This window comes from Cupressus sempervirens, chromosome 5 (assembly GCF_028749045.1).
Source record: "Cupressus sempervirens isolate cs-2001-9-10 chromosome 5, ASM2874904v1, whole genome shotgun sequence".
Lineage (NCBI taxonomy): Eukaryota > Viridiplantae > Streptophyta > Pinopsida > Cupressales > Cupressaceae > Cupressus > Cupressus sempervirens.
The window spans coordinates 367,908,026-367,928,324 of NC_143122.1; positions in this window are offsets into that span (position 1 = coordinate 367,908,026).

Below are 20,299 nucleotides of genomic sequence, written 5' to 3' on the forward strand. Positions count from 1 at the left end.
CATGGATTAACACTTCTTGGTGTAAGTAAGGGTTAAGACCTAAATTAATTCAAAGAATTAGACCCTTCTTTTACCCTACATTTTTTGTGTCATTGTCGGGAAGAGGCATTAAAGGCATGGAGTCATAGTAAGTTAGTAACAATGTGCCTCAGTGAAAGTTTGAGTAATTATCAATCTTGCTTGAGATAGTACCTTAGGTTTTCATTGAAGTAAATCACTTCAATGCATGAATAGGCTTAGAGATGGTCAAGGAAGGTTTGTTAAGAAGGAATTAGTAGGTAGTTCAAGAACTCATAAAACACAAAAAGAAAAAGGACCATTGAACACGAGGGTAAAAACCAAGTTCGAACAAGGCAACTCAAGTCCAAACTGACCAACTTCACCTACTATTCATTTGAAGACAAGTTTAGAAAACCTCCAGAAATACCCTTTCAAACCTCTTATACACCTTGAGCAACAAACATCCAATAGGAAATCATGGGAGACAACAGGGGAAACCTAGGTGGAGGTAATGCACAAGGTGTGATAATCCAACACAACAATAATCTTATGACATTTGAATTTCCTATCCAACCTCCCACAGATGATGGCCCTATGAAGAATATACCTCACTCAACACTTCCTATCTTCATAGGGTTAACTATTGAAGGCATTGATGTGTTTTTGTTTGAGTTTGATGTTCTCTATGATAATTATGACTATCACAATGGTGCATGAAAATTGAAATTATTCCTAGCTACACTAAAAGATGTAGTATTGTGATGCTTCATGAGCCTCTAAAACATTGGGACATGGGGACAAATGAAATAAGCATTTTTTTATGAAATACCAAGAATATTGCATAACAAAGGAAGTGTGCGATGAAATCTTCCAAATAACCCAACGAGAAGAATAATTTGTGGAAGACTTTTTAGAGTAGTTTGCATTCAGCTTAAAATGCTTAATATGCCATGATCTAAACCTTAAAACTATCAAAATGCTCTTCTTCATAGGAATTCAAGATGAGACCATGGACACCTTAAATTTGATTGGTAAGGGTGATATTTCTAAACTAGCTTTCAAAGATATTTGTGATATTCATAGGAACTATTCTCTGTCCCAACAATTAGTATGAGAAAATCCAAGTAAGTTTCTTTCTTTGGGGAGTGTCATAGGTATAACTCAATGTGAAATTAACAACTTACTTGACAAACTTGAAATTGGTATATTAAATCATACAAGAAAACAAATTGACACACTTTATACTTGCAAGAAACAAGAGGAGACTAAGAAGACATTGGTTGTGTTTTGTCCCACTTGTGGGAAGAAGCATAGTAGTGAGGAATGCCCTTATAAGAGAAGAGCATCTCCTCTCTTGAAGAAGAAATAAAAAAATATTTCTTGTGATCATTTCCCATAGGAATGCAAGACCGAGAATACTCTAAGGAGCCTATTTATTTTATGGCATAGGGATGTCCTTTTTGTTGGATACAATTATCCAATTGTGTGTTTTCTTTGATGTTACACAAATGTCATATCAGTTATCAGTCAATGTCTACCGAGCTCAGTTGGTCAGCAAAGAAATTCTCAGTGCTTACCGAGCTCAGTTGGTCAGCAAAGCAAATTTCAGAGTCAACCGAGCATTCCTAGAAAATACTTTGTGGAAATAGTTTCTACCGAGCTCACTCGGGGGTCAAAGGATTTTTTGGTAGGAGTCAATGTTAACCAAGCTCACAAGATTAACAAAGGAAAGTTAGTGTTTACCGAGTTCACTTGGTCTCCAAGGGATTTTGCAGAGTTCGCAGTGTTAACCAAGCCTCTATTGGTTAACACATGAAATCAATTTTGAAGCAGTGTTTACCGAGCAAGGTCAGCCAATGAAGGATTTTGTTGTTTTGGGAAATAAAGCTTAAATGTTTCATGTAATGATTGTGGCTAACTAATGTAATGATTATTGGTAATTGTAACTTGTAATTGAGTTGACTTGATAATCTGAAAGGTATATATGAAAGGTCAAGTTGAGAATTCTAAAGTATGAATGAGTGAGCATGCAAGTGTATTGATTGAAGAAGAAAGTGTGAGTGAATTTTGAAGGATGGTCAGGTATCCTTGAGGAGCAGAAAAGTTTTATTTGATTAGAGAGGATCCAGTGGAGCAGAACAGAGATCTGTATCAGTAATTTAGTTGCATCTCATTCAGGTCATTTTCATTGTTACTTTCTCACCATTGTAGCAGTGATTCCTAAATCTCTTAACAGAGTTGGTCTAACAGCCATTTGTAAATCCTCTAACAAGGTGACAATTCTATTGAATTGTTCTAAAGACCTCTAGCAAGGCCACTCCTTACAAGGTGATTAAATCCTTTAACAAGGTCACACCTAACAATTTGTTTTGTAACCTTTAACTAGGTTGACTCCTACCAGGGCTCACTTTAGAAGAGTGAAAATTAGTAGCCAGTTACTTGGTGGTTTTTCCCATATTGGGTTGCCACATTAAATCCGGTGTCTCATATGTTCATGTTATTTCTTTTATGGTTGCATGTTAATCACTGTGAATGTTTAAAATTAGTAATAAGTTAACATACACTGCATCTACTGAGTTATAGCATTTTTTTGTATGTTTACCGAGTCACAACAGTATCTAAGTTTATTAAACATCTAAGCGATTTGTGGATTTTTTTTTGTGGTAACTGATTCACCCCCCTTCAATTACTCCATCTATATTTCCAACACTTTTTCCCATCCCGTCCATCCTTGTATGAAAAATAGTTATCCTTTGTGACAAAATAATCAATGCTATGTTTTAACCAACCTTGGGGATATGGGCGTTGGCAGTATTCTCCACATCTAGCATAATGACAGTCATCACCTTAGTATTCAAAATAGATACCACAACCCACATTTGCACATCAACTATGACAATATGCACGGATGTCAAAGTTTCCACAATCTTTGTTCTATCCACAACAATAAGCATATCCATTTTAACAACATCCATCACCTCCTCTAATAAGTCTATATCAACCACCAAAAAAATCACTACCATCTATTCCACCACCTTCCAACCAATCATTCAGTTCTTCTCAACTACCTAAGGAACACTAATGTCAGTACAATCGACACCAAATCCTAATAATAAGGTGAATCGCTCTGTATACTATAATGAGGTGGCAGGATATCCCACTTACCTAATAAACTCTCTTGTAGTTCATGGAGTTTAAATTTGATCTAGTAATGATCTTGAAGGACCAGCTATTATAGAAATTGAGGATTCACTTAATGAACCTACTGAGCATGAAGTTCATAATAAGGAACCCAAAGAACCTCCTTTTCCTGATAGACTTAAGGAATAACCACAAAGGCCTTTAAAACCTATGTCTGCATTTAATTTTAATGGAAGATTTAAAAAATGTAAATATTAGAATTCCTTTTTTGCAAGCAAACCACTATCTACCAATCTATGCCAAAGCCATTAAGGAACTTTGTAAAATAAATAGAAGAAGAGAGAGGATCCTAAGATAGTTGAAGTTATTAGACAACTTGCATACCTAATGTTAGGGAAGATTTCTATCCCCAAGTATGAAGATCTAGGTAGCCCAATGGTTAAGGTATGTATTTGCATTTTAAGTATTCCCAATTAACTTGTACATCTTTGGGCAATAATTATTGTAATAACTATTGAAACTAAGGAGAGATTAACATTGCAAGGACTCAGACATACTCCAAGAATGTTTCAAATGGTTGATCATTCTGTTGTAAAACCATAAGGTATGATTGAAGATGTTATCATTTTTATTGAATCTTAGGAGTATCCAACTGATTTTATGAGATTTTAGCCTTAAATAAAGTTGGGGGGATACCCTCTCATTTTAGGTAGACCTTGGTTAGTTGTTGCTAACAATTTTATTAATTGCAAGTCTGGAAACATGGTGGTTTCAGATGTGGAGCACACGTAGGAGTTAATCTTATATCCTTTGGCACAACCCTTGGCAGAAACATAAGAGCCCCTATGGGTTGACAATAATTTAGAATATTTTTTTCCTGTTTTGGCAATAAAGTAGAAGTTGGAGGATACCTCTCAAGAAATTGTTATTAATTATGTATTGCAAAAATGGTCATTCAGATGATGATGTTCTAGAGTCAATTCTTTTTCTTATTGATGTAACTAACGCTTGTCCATTTGGGAAATTTTTATTAGTGGGGAATTCACAATCAGTCCAATATTTCATTACTCTACATCTTTTGTTGCCACAAACTTGTCAATATAGTCCATTCTTAGTATCCAACATTGTGCTTTCTAGATTTGAACCTTGACAAACCAAGCCAAAAAAGTTGAGACAAAAAGTCATTGAATCATTGAAGAGATAGAAGCAAAAAAGACATGAAATAAAATAAGAAATCAACCAACAATAAACAAGAGACTACCAACTCCTTATGCAGAAGAGCACAAACAAATATTACAAAAAATTAGGGTTTTACAAACCAAGATGATGGATTTCTTTATGGAATAGATTGAACATATCACATGACATAGTTTTTTTGAGCTTCAACAATGATATTTCCTTCTTTAGCAATCAATACCTAGAAGCGAGCATTATTTAATGAAGCACAAAACTAGTGATGTGTGATTTGTTTTGTGCTCACAAAGATAATGTATCATCGAGAGGAGAATATAAAATGGAAAATCATCATGGTAAAATGGGAGCTACCCCAATGGACATCGAGTCTAATTAATTTATGAGATATGTCATTTGGAAACTATTGTGGTGCATTACATATTATCTCTATGGTGATGCAAAGATGTCAAATACACTAAAGGAGGATTAACACCATTATTGTGGTAGGAGAGGAGATGCTACCAACATTAAGTTGTTAATGAGAAGGAAAATTATGCAAGGTACCTTAGATTGTGATTTTTGTGAGTTTGAGAATTGTGAAAGTTAAATTACAAGAGAATCTTGGCCAGTCAAGTTTTGTATTTCTACTTTGAAATTGGCTTCATTGGCCTCCATAAAGAAAGGCTTTATTTAGTTCACTAAAACTCCAAGGCCTTCCTCTTTAGTGTTCTCAATCCTCTTGGATGCCATGAATGATAAGTAGAAATTCTCAACTCCACCAACCCATTTTATATGCACAATCTTTGCATTGACAAAAGCCTATTTAAAATCAATACAATGCAAATAAAATTGATTGAGGTTCAAATATTTGGTTGGACCATTGGTTCATTTAATATTCATTGAATGATTCATCAGCTCTCCATAGTTGACAATATAGTAAAGTAAATATCAACAACATTCTTCCAACAAGTTAAAACATATTTGATTTTTAACCATAGTAGTTTTTCTTACCATCATTTTTCTTAAAGTTTTACAGGAGTAAGGTGCGTGCATTTCTATCCCATGAGACCATCCCTCAAAAGCCATGATGATACACTTAGAATGATGACCTAAAATCAAGAGTTGTATTTCAAGTTGCACGATCAATCTAAAGGGCATATTAACATTGTAGATGAATCGCTAACATGACTAAACAACATAATTAATGTGGTTCCACAATGGTAGAATTAAAAGTTAATTTAATAAATAAACCCATATTATCATATTACCGAGCAGTCTAAGCATTAGTTTTAAATGGTTGGGACTTCCTCTTAGGTTGCATGGAATAGGGAAGGAAGAAGATTAAAAAAAAAAAGGAAGACATAAAAGAAAATAAGATTGAAATTAAACTGAGAATACCATTAGCCTGAGTGACACATATACAATCAGCCTAAACAATAGATATTATAACCCATATCCAACAGATATTTTATTTCACATAATGCCCAGAAAGGGTATAAAACAAATAAAACCATTATGATGTCTACGTCTCATATAATCAAACATAAATTACACCACCAACATAGAAGGAAGGATTATATTAAGACATGCATCTTTGAGGTGAGTATATCATTTATTAATAAATTCATTTAAATAATAGTCATGCTTAGTCCCATTATGAGTCTAACCTAGAAGGAATAAGTATGGCTACAATATGGGAAAGACCTCTATAAATCCAACTAGCCTGTTATCTCAAGATAGGTAAGGGTCAGTGTCCCCAAACACCTTGAGGACATGTCCAAGACAAGCTTAAGGGCTTGGATCCACAAAAACCATGAGGGAGACTGTTGAGTTTGGTCTCAAAGTGACCTATTGTATCTCATCATTCCATCTAGGCTAGAGTCATAACCAAGATAGTGTGACTTTTAAATTCACATATAATTTATTACTAACTTACCTATAAGGGTAGCCTTGGGAGAGAGAATCAAGGTGTGTTTAGGGAGAAGCTAGTGTAAATCCAGCCAATCACTTATTCCAATAAATGATAGTATCAAAATCTTTGAGCACCTTGTAGACATATTCAAGAAAGGCTTAAGAGCTTGGAACTATAAAGCCTTGAGGGAAACCATTGAGTTCGTTCCCTAAGTTACTTGTTTACATCCTAAGTGTTCTTCTTGACTAAGAACAATAATAAGAGAGAAAAAAATAAGCATTGCACTAAGTAGGCCACCTCATGTGGATGTGTAAACACTTCCACCAAGGCCAAGGGGTCCAAAGTTTCACTCTCGAACTTAGTATGGGATTGGTGTGGAGTACTTTTTCATGACTCGCATTTTCTTTGAAACTCATATATACACGTGTGTACTAATGATCACTTTTGGTTGTAGGATTCTATTGAAGAAGTAAATTTGTAAATATTTTCTTGACCCTAGCTCATTGCAAATTGTAAGACATTAATAAATAATTCATGCACTATATGTATGCATCATGTCTACTTCGTGTCTTATTGCATCCATGTGTCTACTTCATGTTTTAACAAACTTACATGTTTACTTCGTGTATGCTTCATATTTTCATGCATACTCTGTGAATCCCTTAATATTTTCTTACATTCAATTATATGCTCTATAAGAAAAGTAATATCTTTTTCACTTGAGGACAAGCAAAATTTGAGAGGAGGGGATTGTGATATCCCCGCCAACATAAGATCCATATAAATAAAATATAGATAAATAATAAATCAATAAAATAGTAATAATATAATATTAATAATGGTATGTTCTTTGAATATAACATTAATAAACTAATAGATATTGCATCCACATTTGTGGCTTGACTATGTTCTTTAAAAGAGACAAAGATGATATCAAGAGCCTATGTAGAAACATCTTCCATAAGAAATATTTGGTCAATATGGACATAGATATTACAAACATTGATAGTAACCTTACTATTCCTAAGGCTAGGAATTACAATAAGCGTGACATCAATGGAAAGCATGTCCCAAAGTATTTGATCATTTGCATTGAAGATTGGGATATTTTTAGAACCAAAACATATATTTGTATGAGAAACCTTAATATTATATTGAATCTCTTTCATGTCAGAAAGCCAACTAAGAGAAATTGATTTGCCAAATATCTTATGATGGAAGGTATAGATGGCTACAAAGAAATCATGTCCTACACCAATTTTATTTGCCTAGAGGAGGATAAAGATTTTGACCATGAAAATGAAATAAGGAAGCCTCAGAAGAATTCAAAATGAAAGTTGTCATAAACTAGTCTGAATACATAGGAGAGTGGTTAGAAGGGCAAGGGGTTGGATGTCTAATTGTGTTTCTCTTTTATGGTCTTCTTTTATGCTTCCTTGGTTTGTTTGTCCTTTCAATAGGTCCAAATTTTTTCACTTTTAAGGATGGTTAAGCGTACCCCTATAGAGGCTAGTCTCCTCTCCTTCTCTTTAAACTGATGAATATTATGCTTGTCTGGTTAGGTGTCTTCATCTAGTTTTTAATATCTATTTAGAGGCCTTTTATTTTTATTAGATCTCCCCACTTCCTGTATCACTTGTCTTACATAATTAGAGATACTTCTAGATATGTGATCAGATGGTCCTCTTAAAGACTCTTATACTTTTGGTTATTTTTTAAAAATAATATGGCCCTATGGGATCCCTAATTTCTATTTAGCTACCTTCTATGATATTATATCAAGACAAAACTATGTTATTATTAATTTCTCTCCTTTGCAGAAATGACTCTTATTTCTTATCATTTCAATTCAATTTAACAGAGATGAAATTTGGGAGATTGGTAGGATTGTGTCTTGCTTAGTTTATCTATGATACTTAGTTTATACTCTAGCAACAAAAATATGGTTGAGATCAACTTCTATCATGATAATGATACTATGTATAAACAATAAATACTAAATAAAGAAGTGGCTTATAAGCAATGATATTAGAATCCTATGGAAGGAATAAAAAATTGATTAAACACACAAGTCAACATTACTTATACAACAAACATATGTCATGTTTTGAAAGTGATATATTTTGACTTCAAAGTATTCATTGTTTGATTATCGTTGGGCACATTCTTTTTTATAATTATATTAAATTCATTGTTGTCTTTTGCACTGTGTCACCTTTGATCATTTATTTAATTCCCATGATCATTTATTTGTGTCACCTATATATATCACTATTAAAATCACTATCAAAGCTCCAAGATAGTTGTTTTAATAGTGATACATACAGATGACACAAATAAAAGATCATGGGAATGAAAGAAATGATCAAAGGTGGCACTGTGCAAAAGACAACAATGAATTTACTATAATTATAAAAAAGAATGTGCCAACGATAATCAAACAATGAATACTTTGAAGTCAAAATATGTGATGAAGTCTTTTCCTATTAAAAGGATGCCAAAAATAACAAAGAGTATCAAGTTTATACATCACTAGATTCAACAGAGTTGACCAAATATATAACATCATTTTCTATAATCAAATATTTGAGCATAAGATATGTGGCAGAATTAAAAGCTTGAGTAAAATACAATTTGATAAGTAGGAGATAATTTTCACAGCAAGTCAAATAATGATATTGCTATCAAGATTTAACTATGTAATTTTTGAATCAAACTCATTGACCCAGATTTCATGAATATTGATTCAACACAAATCCATCTCTCATGAGTATAAATAGAACACTTAACACTCATTGGATATTGGTGATGCTCATAGAATGAAGCACCAAGATTTTCTGGGAGGTCACCCATCCCAGTACTACTCCAGCTTGAGCACACTTAACTACAGAGTTTCCTCCATGGTTAAACCCACTCTACTTGCAACCCCATTTTAAAAACCTTCACCAAGTGTTGAATCTTATGAACCATTCATTAGAAATCCCCTTAATATTGTCTATTGATAAGTAGGAAATAATTTCCACAACATGCCAAATTATGTTATTGCTATCTGGATTTAATCATGCAATTTTTTACTCAAACTCATTGACCCATATTTCATGAGTAGTGATTTGACACAAATCCATCTCTCATGAGTATATATGGAACACTTAACACTCATTGGATATAGGTGATGCTCACAAAGGTAAAGCACCAAGACTTCTTGGGAGGTCACCCATCCCAGTACTACTCCATCTTGAGAATACTTAACTATGGAAATTCCTCCATGGTTAGACCCACTCTACTTGTATCCCCATTTGCAAAACCTTCACCAAGTGTTGTGCCTATGCACCATTCATTAGAAATCCCTTTAAGCTCATCTATTGATAAGTAGGAGATAATTTCCAAAGAAAGTCAAATTATGATATTGTTATCAAGATAAATCCTAATAAATTATGACATTGCTCAAAAACTACATAGTTAAATCCTGATAGCAATATCATAATTTGATTTGCTGTGGAAATAATCTCCTACTTATCAACATATGAGCTTAAGGTACTTTCTAATGAATTATTCATAAGGCACAACACTTGGTGAAGGTTTTTCTATTGAGGTTACAAGTAGAGTGAGTTTAACCATGGAGGAAACTCTGTAGTTAAGCACGCTCAAGCTAGAGTAGTACTGGGATGGGTGACCTCTTGGGAAGTCCCTGTGCTATACCTCTGTGAGCATCATCTAGATCCAATGATTTCTAAGTGTTCCATTTATACTCATGAGAGTTGGATTTGTGTTAAATCACTACTTATGAAATATGGGTCAATGAGTTTGACTCAAAAACTACACAATTAAATCTTGATAGCAATATCATAATTTGGCATTTTGTGGAAATTATCTCCTACTTATCAATAGATGAGCTTAAGGGGATTTATAATGAATGGTTCATAAGTCACAACACTTGGTGAAGGTTTTGCAAATTGGGTTGCAAGTAGAGTGGGTTTAACCATGGAGGAAACTCTATAGTTAAGTGCACTCAAGCTAGAGTAGTACTAGGATGGGTGACCTCCTGGGAAGTCCTAGTGCTTCACCTCTGTGAGCATCATCTAGATCTAATGAGTTCTAAGTGTTCCATTTATACTCATGAGAGATGGATTTGTGTTGAATCACTACTCATGAAATATGGGTCAATGAGTTTGACTCAAAAACTACAAAGTTAAATCCTGACAGCAATATCATAAATTGACTTGATGTGGAAATTATCTCCTACTTATAAATAGATGAGCTTTAGGGGATTTCTAATTAATGGTTCATAAGTCACAACACTTGGTGAAGGTTTTGCAAATGGAGTTGAAAGTAGAGTGATTTTAACCATGGAGGAAATTTTAGTGTTAAGCATGCTCAAGTTGGAGTAGTACTGGGATGGGTGACCCCCTGAGAAGTCTCAGTGCTTTACCTCTATGAGCATCACCTAGATATAATGAGTGCTAAATGTTCCATTTATACTCACGAGAGATGGGTTTGTGTTGATTCACTACTCATGAAATATGGGTCAATGAGTTTGACTCAAGAACTACATTGTTAAATCCTGATAGCAATATCATAATTTGACTTGCTCTGGAAATTATCTCTTACTTATCAATAAATGAGCTTAAGGGGATTTATAATGAATGGTTCATAAGGCACAACACTTGGTGAACATTTTCCAAATGGGGTTACAAGTAGAGTGGGTTTAACCATGGAGGAAACTCTATAGTTAAGTGCACTCAAGCTGGAGTAGTATTGGCCCAAGAAGTCTCGGTGCTTCACCTATATGAGCATCACCTAGATCCAATGAGTGCAAAGTGTTCCATTTATACTCATGAGATATGGATTTTTTTTGAATCGCTAATCATGAAATATGTGTCAATGATTTTGACTCAAAAACTACACAATTAAATTTTGATAGCAATATCATAATTTGACTTGCTATGGAAATTATCTCTAACTTATCAATAGATGAGCTTAAGGGCCTTTTCAGTGAATGGTTCATAAGGCACAACACTTGGTGAAGGTTTTGCAAATGAGGTTGCAAGTAGAGTGGGTTTAACCATGGAGGAAGCTTTATAGTTAAGTGTGCTCAAGATGGAGTAGTAATGGGATGGGTGACCTCCCGAGAAGTCTCGGTGCTTCACCTCTGCGAGCATCACCTAGATCCAATGAGTGCTAAGTGTTCCATTTATACTCATTAGAGATGGATTTGTGTTGAATCACTACTCATGAAATATGGGCCAATGAGTTTGACTCAAAAACTACACAGTTAAATACTGATAGCAATATCATAATTTTACTTGTGAAAATTATCTCCTACTTATCAATAGATGGGCTTAAGGGGCTTTCTATGAATGGCTCATTAGGCACAACTCTTGGTGAAGGTATTGAAAATGGGGTTTCAAGTAGAGTGGTTTTAAACATGAAGGAAACTTCGTAGTTAAGCACACTCAAGCTAGAGTAGTACTGCGATGGGTGACCTCCCAGGAAGTCTCAGTACTTCACCTTTGTGAGCATCATCTAGATCCAATGAGTGCTAAGTGTTCCATTTATAATCATGAGAGATGGATTTGGTTTGAATCACTACTCATGAAATATGGGTCAACAAGTTTGACTAAAAAACTACACTGTTAAATCCTGATAGCAATATCATAAAAATATAATTTACTAGATTGTTTAAGTTTATTATCAAAGGATGTGAGTTGATTATAATTAGAGAGTATATATTTCATTTATGAAAACATACAAATTTTGGACTTAAAAAGTCACGTTCTAATGTGAGTAAAATATATAAGATGAATAATTATTTGAAAAAAAAAGTCAACAAAGTATAAGAAATGAATGAGAATAAGATGTTATAAAAGGGGAAGAGTGAAAGAGGAGTGGAGATTGAAGAATATGAGAACATTAAAATGATGAGTAAATAAAGGGAAAATAATTGTGTGTGTGTGTGTGTGTGTGTATTCAAATTTGTCAAGTCTGATATGTGTGTGTCTGTGAAGCATTAGACATATAGATTTGAAGAAATAAATATAGCAGAATCATAAATTAAAAAATCCATCACCGGGTTGAACAAGCAACTATTTAAAGGTGGAACCTAAGTTTTTCATCAACAGTGAGAGTAGGAGCTTCTAGTAGGTTGGAGCCTGCAAAGTGTGGGAGTAGGAGCTTCTAGTAGGTTGGAGCCTGCAAATTGTGTGAGTAGGAGCTTCCTGTAGGTTAGATGTTGCAAAGTGTGGGAGTTGGAGCTTTCTATGAGTCGTTGCTCATAAACATAGGGGTTGAAGCCTATAGTAGGTCGTAGCCTACAAAATATTGTAAAAGAGTAAGTTTATGTAAAAAGAAATTAATTGTTGTGGTTTTCCCCCACATTGAGTTTCTACATAAATCTTTGTGTCATTGTGTTCATGTGCATACTTATTTATTTTAGTTATTGAAGTTATTATTTGGATAAGAGTTTTAAATTTGAAAAGTTGCTATTGCACTATCTTCACCCCCCACCTCCTCTCTTAGTATAATCATGGGCTCTTTAACTAGAACCTGATGCCCAACATGGCGACCCATTTACCTTGGTCATAACTTTGGTTTAAGAATATAATCTAAAAATAGGTTCTTGTTTGCTCTTTACTACTGATATACTTGTCCTAAAAGTTTGATTATTAATCTAATTTAGTTTCTAGGCACATAAAGATTGAATTTTTCTTAATACTTAGTAGCAATAGAGAGTATGCTCAACATATTTCATATACTTGGTGCATTCATAAGGAACACAATTGGTTCCTTTCAAGCATACAAGCATAAACATATTGTCCTATTGTAACTTATCCATTCAAAAGCAATTGTTCTGCAGATAACTACATAGAGTTAACATGCAAGGCTTCTCATTTAAACAATTGTTTGAATCTACTTCACCGTAGATAATGATGCTCTAGTAGTTTGTTTACATTAGTTTATTGGCCCTAAGTATAACAAAGTTATTCTATTCAAAAATCAAGAGTAAAAACTCTCTACCTATAAATTTGGAATTAAATGTGTGCTTTGTCTCTAAACCTAGTCCCAAGCATATGAGTATCTAGTTTCAGCATTTAATAGCCTTGGAATGGTATGTATTTACCATAAAAATCAATCAATCGTTCACAATAGTTACAACATTATTTCCATGTATAAATAGAGTAATATTTCAAGAAACAAACGAAAGAAAGTCATTGTCTAAGAGATATTACAATGGAAAAGGAATGCAATTCCTTCTTTTTTAATGAAGAATTTATGACTCCGAATAAAAGATAAAATATTTTTCTTTTATACATACCAAGAACTCATCCATGCAATTATATCCACACAAATAAGCTTTTCTTTGAACTAGTTTTAGAAATTTACATTCCTACTTAACTAGGAGGCTATTAATTAATTGACACATGCACATGTATCCTTTAGCTAATGGAGCTTAGAGTTTATTAAACATTGACTTAAGGTAGACTTGTTTTTTATGTTGTGGTGTTCTTATCTTGTTCTATTTGTTCAAATTCTTTCTATATCATTTCTTATGTTTTTTATATTGTGGTGTTCTTATCTTCTTCTATTTGTTTGAATTATTTCTAAATCATTTCTTATGTACATAACAAGGAGGGAAGCATCCTCTCTCTCTCTCTCTCTCTCTCTCTCTCTCTCTCTCTCTCTCTCTCTCTCTCTCTCTCTCTCTCTCTCTCTCTCTCTCTCTCTCTCTAATTAAAATGAATTCCCAATAACAATTTGAATTGTCAAGATTACATCCAATCAAAATTTTCAACAGTTTTCAACTCTTATCAATTTCAATTTCAATTTCATTTAAACTTTATTTCCCTTCAATTACAAGAGATGGTCTCTATTAGAGTAATTAGATATTTTCTAATTAACTCTATTTCACTTAAGCTAAACTTTTGACATCTAATAATTAATTCTTTTATTAATTATTATCATGCAACCTAGGTTGTACCTTTTAGGTTTTTGGATCTCCTTTATAAGTTTGGTCCTTCATTGTAATTGTTGATTTGCTTTTGATTAATAACAATTTCTCTTTTTGCTCATGAAGAATGTCTCATTTGTGGATCTACGAATTCCAACCTCCATAGCTTTTGCCTCTCTTTTTGTGATAGGTGTTTGCATGTAGGAAATGCTTGGGAGTTGTAGTGTTGAGCTTTCATCAACTTCAACATGGTATCAGAGCTCTAGACCTTCATGTCCCTGTTTTGTTCGTGAGAGGTTTGGCTTGGTTTTTAGACCTGTGTTTTCCTTTTCAGAGGGTTTCAATGTTTAGAAGTGTTTTATTTACATCTAAGGAGGACCTATTTTTGGAGCACTTTGAGCCCAAATAGACATCATTGTTGATCTTAGAGCACTAAAAAACCCCCATTTCCATATAAAATGTGTCTAGTTTGGATGTTATTGAAATCTGAGGAAAAATGTTTTTTTTTATACAGATCATGAGACCTTTACACACAAATTGAGATGATGAAATTTTAGAAAAATTAAGAAAGCAGAATTATTTTTCTAAGTTTGTAAAAAAATTATAAAGATTTTTTTTGCTCCATACTTGCTTCCATGCTACACTTTGGGCCACAAGCATGAAGTGTTTGTGCTGAGGTCTTTTTGGTAGGAACGCTTATTTCTTTAACCTTCCTTAGGGACCACGCATAATCTCCCACCACCCTTGCTTTTTGGAAAATCTCTTGTAGTATTTTCTTGGTTTTTTTTACCTTGACAACAGTCTCAAGGACAAGTTGCATTGAACTTGGTACGTATTTTTGGATCTCACGTCATGTTTTTCTTGGGGAAGGCCCCATGCTTTTTGTGTGTTGCACCATACCATATCTATACCCAAGTTGTATTTGGGTGCAACATATTTTGCGAGACCTACACATTCTATCCAGATTGCCAAGCCCATGCTCTTGAACCCACCATTCACCTTGGACTCCAAGCGGGTGTATGAGGCCTTTGTTATTGGATGGTAGTGCTTGTTATTGGAGTAGGACTATATCAAGGGATTTAAGGACTTTTGCATTCTTTTGCCAACCCTATAACCATTAGATCTTTCTTTCCATCAGTGCTCCTTCATAATTTGGTTAGCACTAATCTTCCTAGATCTAGTTACCTTAGAGTTGGAATTGAAAGGACCAATCTCCTTAACTTCCCTTTGAGATAAAAGGTTGTCAGACCCCAAAAATGTGAAGTAGTTGAGACCTATTCCAATTGTTTCACATGTCACCTTGTACAATTCCAATAAACAAGTTAACTATAATCCTATAAACCTTTTTGAAGGATTTAAGGATGGCGAAATCTCAATTATGGAAAATCTATGTTTTTCCTCTAGACTACATACCACTTCCTCACTATTTATAATTGAGAAGGGTAAAACATTCCCCTGAAGATGATAAGATCTTGAACAAGTTTAGTACCAAGAATAGCACAAAATCCCAAAATATTTTGGATAAGAAGGAAACCCCTAGTAGATTTAAGGAGATGAATATTTACCTATTTAAGTCCCCACCTTAATTACTTAGCAATGCTGTGATTATGTAGGAGATAGCCATGTTGGTCATCAAGATTTCTTTTGGAAAACCTAACCCCTTCTACAAAACCCCAAAGGATAATGAGGAATAGTAGATGCACAAGAAGAAAACTATGACAAATAAAGTTGATGTGGTATAGAAAAATTAATTGTAGGACCATCTAACAAGGTTATTGGGAAAAAATCCATGTCTAAGGCTAGTGGTCAGAAAATGACCCTAGCTAGTAACAAATGGGTTAAGAAATAAAGTTCCTTTCATGGAGCATTAGTGGACTAATTAGCCCCTAGAAGAATTTATTTATTAAGTATTATATTCTTGATTTGGATTTTGGATTTTTTTTATCGCAAGAAGTTAAAATAACTTACAAAACTATTTATATGGTTTTTGCTAAACTTTGGATAGGTTCTTCTTTTTATTAAGTGGAAGCTATGGGGTATTTTGGAGGAATTTCTACCATATACAACCCAAACAAGATGCAAGGTGATATTTTTTTTCTCTCGTATTTACTTGGATGTGACTTCCAAGGTTGGTGATTGCAGTCGACATGTGTTCAAAATTTACACCCCGCAAAACTTTGGTTGGTAGGAGGTTGGTGTTGGATTATTTCACAAATTATATTACGGAGATTAAAATTTTATCTACATGATCTTGGGGGAATTTAACACACCCTTATTCTCTTTAGGAAAAAGTGGTAGCCTGCTAAAGTACATTAACAACATGGGGGATTTGGCCAACTTCATTCATGTGAAAAGCCTTTTTAATTTGGATCTCCATGGTATTCCATTTACCTATTAAAACAACATGAAAGGTAACCATCTTATCCAAGTAAGCATAGATAGATTATTAGTATCCTCCTAATGGGATATTTGTTACAAATTCTCCCTCAAGGTCCTTCCAAGGACAACATATGGATTTAGTCCTCTTCTCCTTCATCAGGTTGAAAAATCTTACTCTAGTCCATTGCCTCTTTGATATGACATTATGTAGACTTTCCACCTAGAATTCACATACCTTATGAGAATATGGTAGGATACTCTAATTTAGGGTACAACTCTCTTTATAATCTCACATAAGTTGGATCTCATCAAAAGAGAGGTTAAGGGATGGAATAAATTAGCCTTTATAGACATCTTCAAGAGGGAAATGGAGCTATGTTTGAATATGGACCATATCCAAAATATTATGGCTACTGATGATCCTTCTCAATCCCTCCAATTTGAGGAAGAATATTGTAGAAACAAATGGAAGGAAATTTTGGCTAAGGAGGAAATATAGTGGAAGAAATGGTCGAGGATTCAATGGTTGAACGAAGCAAATAGGATTTTTTTTATTTTTCCATTGTATTGATAAAAAGTGTAAAAAGAGAAACATAATAAAAATATTAATTGATTAGAATGGAAAAGAGATCACTAATGATGCCTAAATTTGTGAAATTGTTGCTAATTTGTTCATGTAAATCTATGTAGGATGTGGTGGTAGGAGTAATCAAGATCTATAATAAGATAGACTCCTGAGTCAACTCCCATTTAGAACTATGGATGATAATAAAGGATAGATTCTATCACAAATTTCTATGGAGAAGGTCTATGATGTTAGCATTTCTATGGGTCCATACAAGAGCCTGAAAACTAATGGGATCCCTCCTACCTTCTTCAAGGAGTTTTCAGGTGTTGTTAGTTTTAATGTCAATAGGGAAGTGAGAGACTTCTTTATAATTGGAAAACTATTAAAGAATCTAAACACCACTTGCATTTTCCTTGTTCCCAAATCTTAGGACTCAAAGAGTATATCCAATTTTAGACCCATAATAATATAATACAAATTATAAGATTCTATCAAAGGCCATGTTGGTTAACATGATCAAGCTACTAGTTACCAACTTTATTATCCCTACTCAAAAAGGATTTGTGTTGGGTGTGAAAATTATTGATGTTATCATTGCCACTCATGAAATTATCCACTTCAAGGATAAAACAAGAGTTATGGGCATGGATTTTAAGATTGACATTGATAAATCTTGTGATAAACCTAATTGGGATTTTCTATAAAATACTCACTTAAACCTTAGCTTCATTTCAAAAAAAAATGATACAATTCAAGAATGTGTGGAGCCAATGTACTTCTTGGTTATGGTTAATGGGGTTCCTTGGGTCTTATTTAAATTTTAGAAAGGTGTTAGGAATAGGAACCCTCCCTCCCCATTTCTATCATGATTTTTTTTGATAGTGTACTATCCTAAAAAGTATACACTTTCTTTGTAAGACCTTTTAGCCCTCTCTTTAATGATCTCCTAGGTCCATTAATGCACTTATGCTCAAAATGTTACATTTTCTCAAGTTTCTACCCATTTTTTATCATTTATTTTCCATCTTTGAGATCTTGATGCACATCCTAAAGTCCAAAAATCATAGGGTCAAGGACGAGGTTATCCCTTACTTCTAGGTAAGGGACAAACTCATCTCCAATCCCTTATTAAGGGATGAGTTTGCACCTCGCCTAAGGTGTTTTAGCTTAGATCCCACACCAATTTTAGGTTTGTCAATTTCCTTCCCACTCATTGTAGTTAGGCCTTTCCATTTTAATTCCAAAATCACTATAAAAGAAGGCTTACTCACTTCATTTGGCTATCCACTAGAATTCACTATTGTCTATGAGAATCCATACTACCAATTTGAGAAGCAAGATCCATTCAAAGCATAATCCATTCAAGAAAGATTTCAAGGAGCATTTCTTAAACTAGGATTTGACTCACCCAAACTCCCCTTCAAGAAACAAAAACTCTTTTTATTGTAGGTTTTGGATCTTGGAACAATATTGTTTTTTACAAATTTAGATACCCTTTTTGTCATTTGTCACAACTACAAAATCAAATTTAGGATTTTGTAGTCCATATTGTTGGAATCGACATTTTTGGAGATCGTTTGACAACCCATTTGTAGGTTTGTATTTTTTTAAGGTGAGTTTCATTTCATTCTCTATTTAAATACACATTTGTATTTCCTTACATTGAACTCTTACATTTCCCAAAGATAAATCTTGGTAGGGGTATTACATAATTATGATACCAAATCATAATCCAACCCAAATTTTAAGGAATATGGGGTTAAGGAGGAAGTATGGGTTGAGAAGGTGGGAGATAAGTAGTTGGTTGAGGACCATTCTTTGTATGATATGTGTGGGATGCTATAGGATAATCTAAAGAATCACTAGATTTTCCTTTAATAGTGATTAAAGGACAACCTTTAATGTTGAGAAGAGGGTAACCTTTAATAATGAGGAAATGTTGAAAACATTAACTTGATTAAGATCTTTCATCTCCATAGTCCCATCACTAAAAGGGAGAATATTAAGGAGATTTTCATTATCCATTTGTTCCATAGAATCCTTAGAATAGGAATTATTGATTTTGTTAATGATTCCCCTCTACTAGGAGCATCAAATGAAGGCAAGGTTACACAAAGTGAAAGATAAGGTTTAGGCAAATAAACAAAAGTCGAGGAAACCAAAAGAACAACCAATATGGAAACTTCAATTTTATGGTTCCAAGTGTAAACTAGGATCTAGAATAGGCATTGAACAATAAAGGTAGGTCTTTTTATGTTGTATATCATTTACAATTCATGCATACTAACAATGTTGCAGAATACAAAGCCTTGTGTTGTGGTGTCCACAACACATGCCCCATTCCTCACTAGGAATGGGGACCTCCTACTATTTTTCGACTCTTGAACTCACAATTTGAGAGTTGGGAGAAGAAAATTTGTTTAGGAGTTTGTGTCGTTAAGTCAAATTCAAAAAAACACAAAAATTAAAAAAATTAAAAAAATACTAAAACATTTGAAAACTCAAAATTTTTGAAATACAAGTTAAATTTTATATATATATATATATATATATATATATATATATATATATATATATAAAATTTAAAAACACCAAAAACATTAAAAAATGGAGACACAAGTTTCTAAAAATTAAATAAATAAATAAATCTCTCTCCCCTCCTCTTACCCGTGCGCGTGCACTTGAGATGCGGCATGCATTGTGCTTTGTGCGCAATGAGGGGGAGGGCTATAAAACCCTTGTCCCCCCCCCCTCTTCCTCCTCATTTTTTTTTGCAAGTGTTTCAGGAGGGAGGGTAAGTTTTTTGTGTGCCCCCATGTGTTGGTCATCCAGCGTAGCGTCACATCGCCCTTGGGCGAGCGCACACAGCGCTGCCCTTGGGCAGGTGTGTTGCATTGCCCTCAGGTGGGTACACCATGCCGCCCTCAAGATGATGCCCGCGTCGTGATGCCCTCGAGTACACATGTGCGGGGGCCCCTCCGCCCCCCATTTTTTTAAAAAAAGTTTTTTTTTTTTTCGTTTGTTAAATTTAAATATATATATATATATATAATGTTTAAAAAAAAAACACAAAAAAAAAAAAAAAAGTCCCCCCCTCTTACTTCATTTTTTCTTTTTCGCTATCTAATGACTGATGAAATTTTCTTTCTAGTGATGTGCAAGTAACGTGATCAGATGGCAT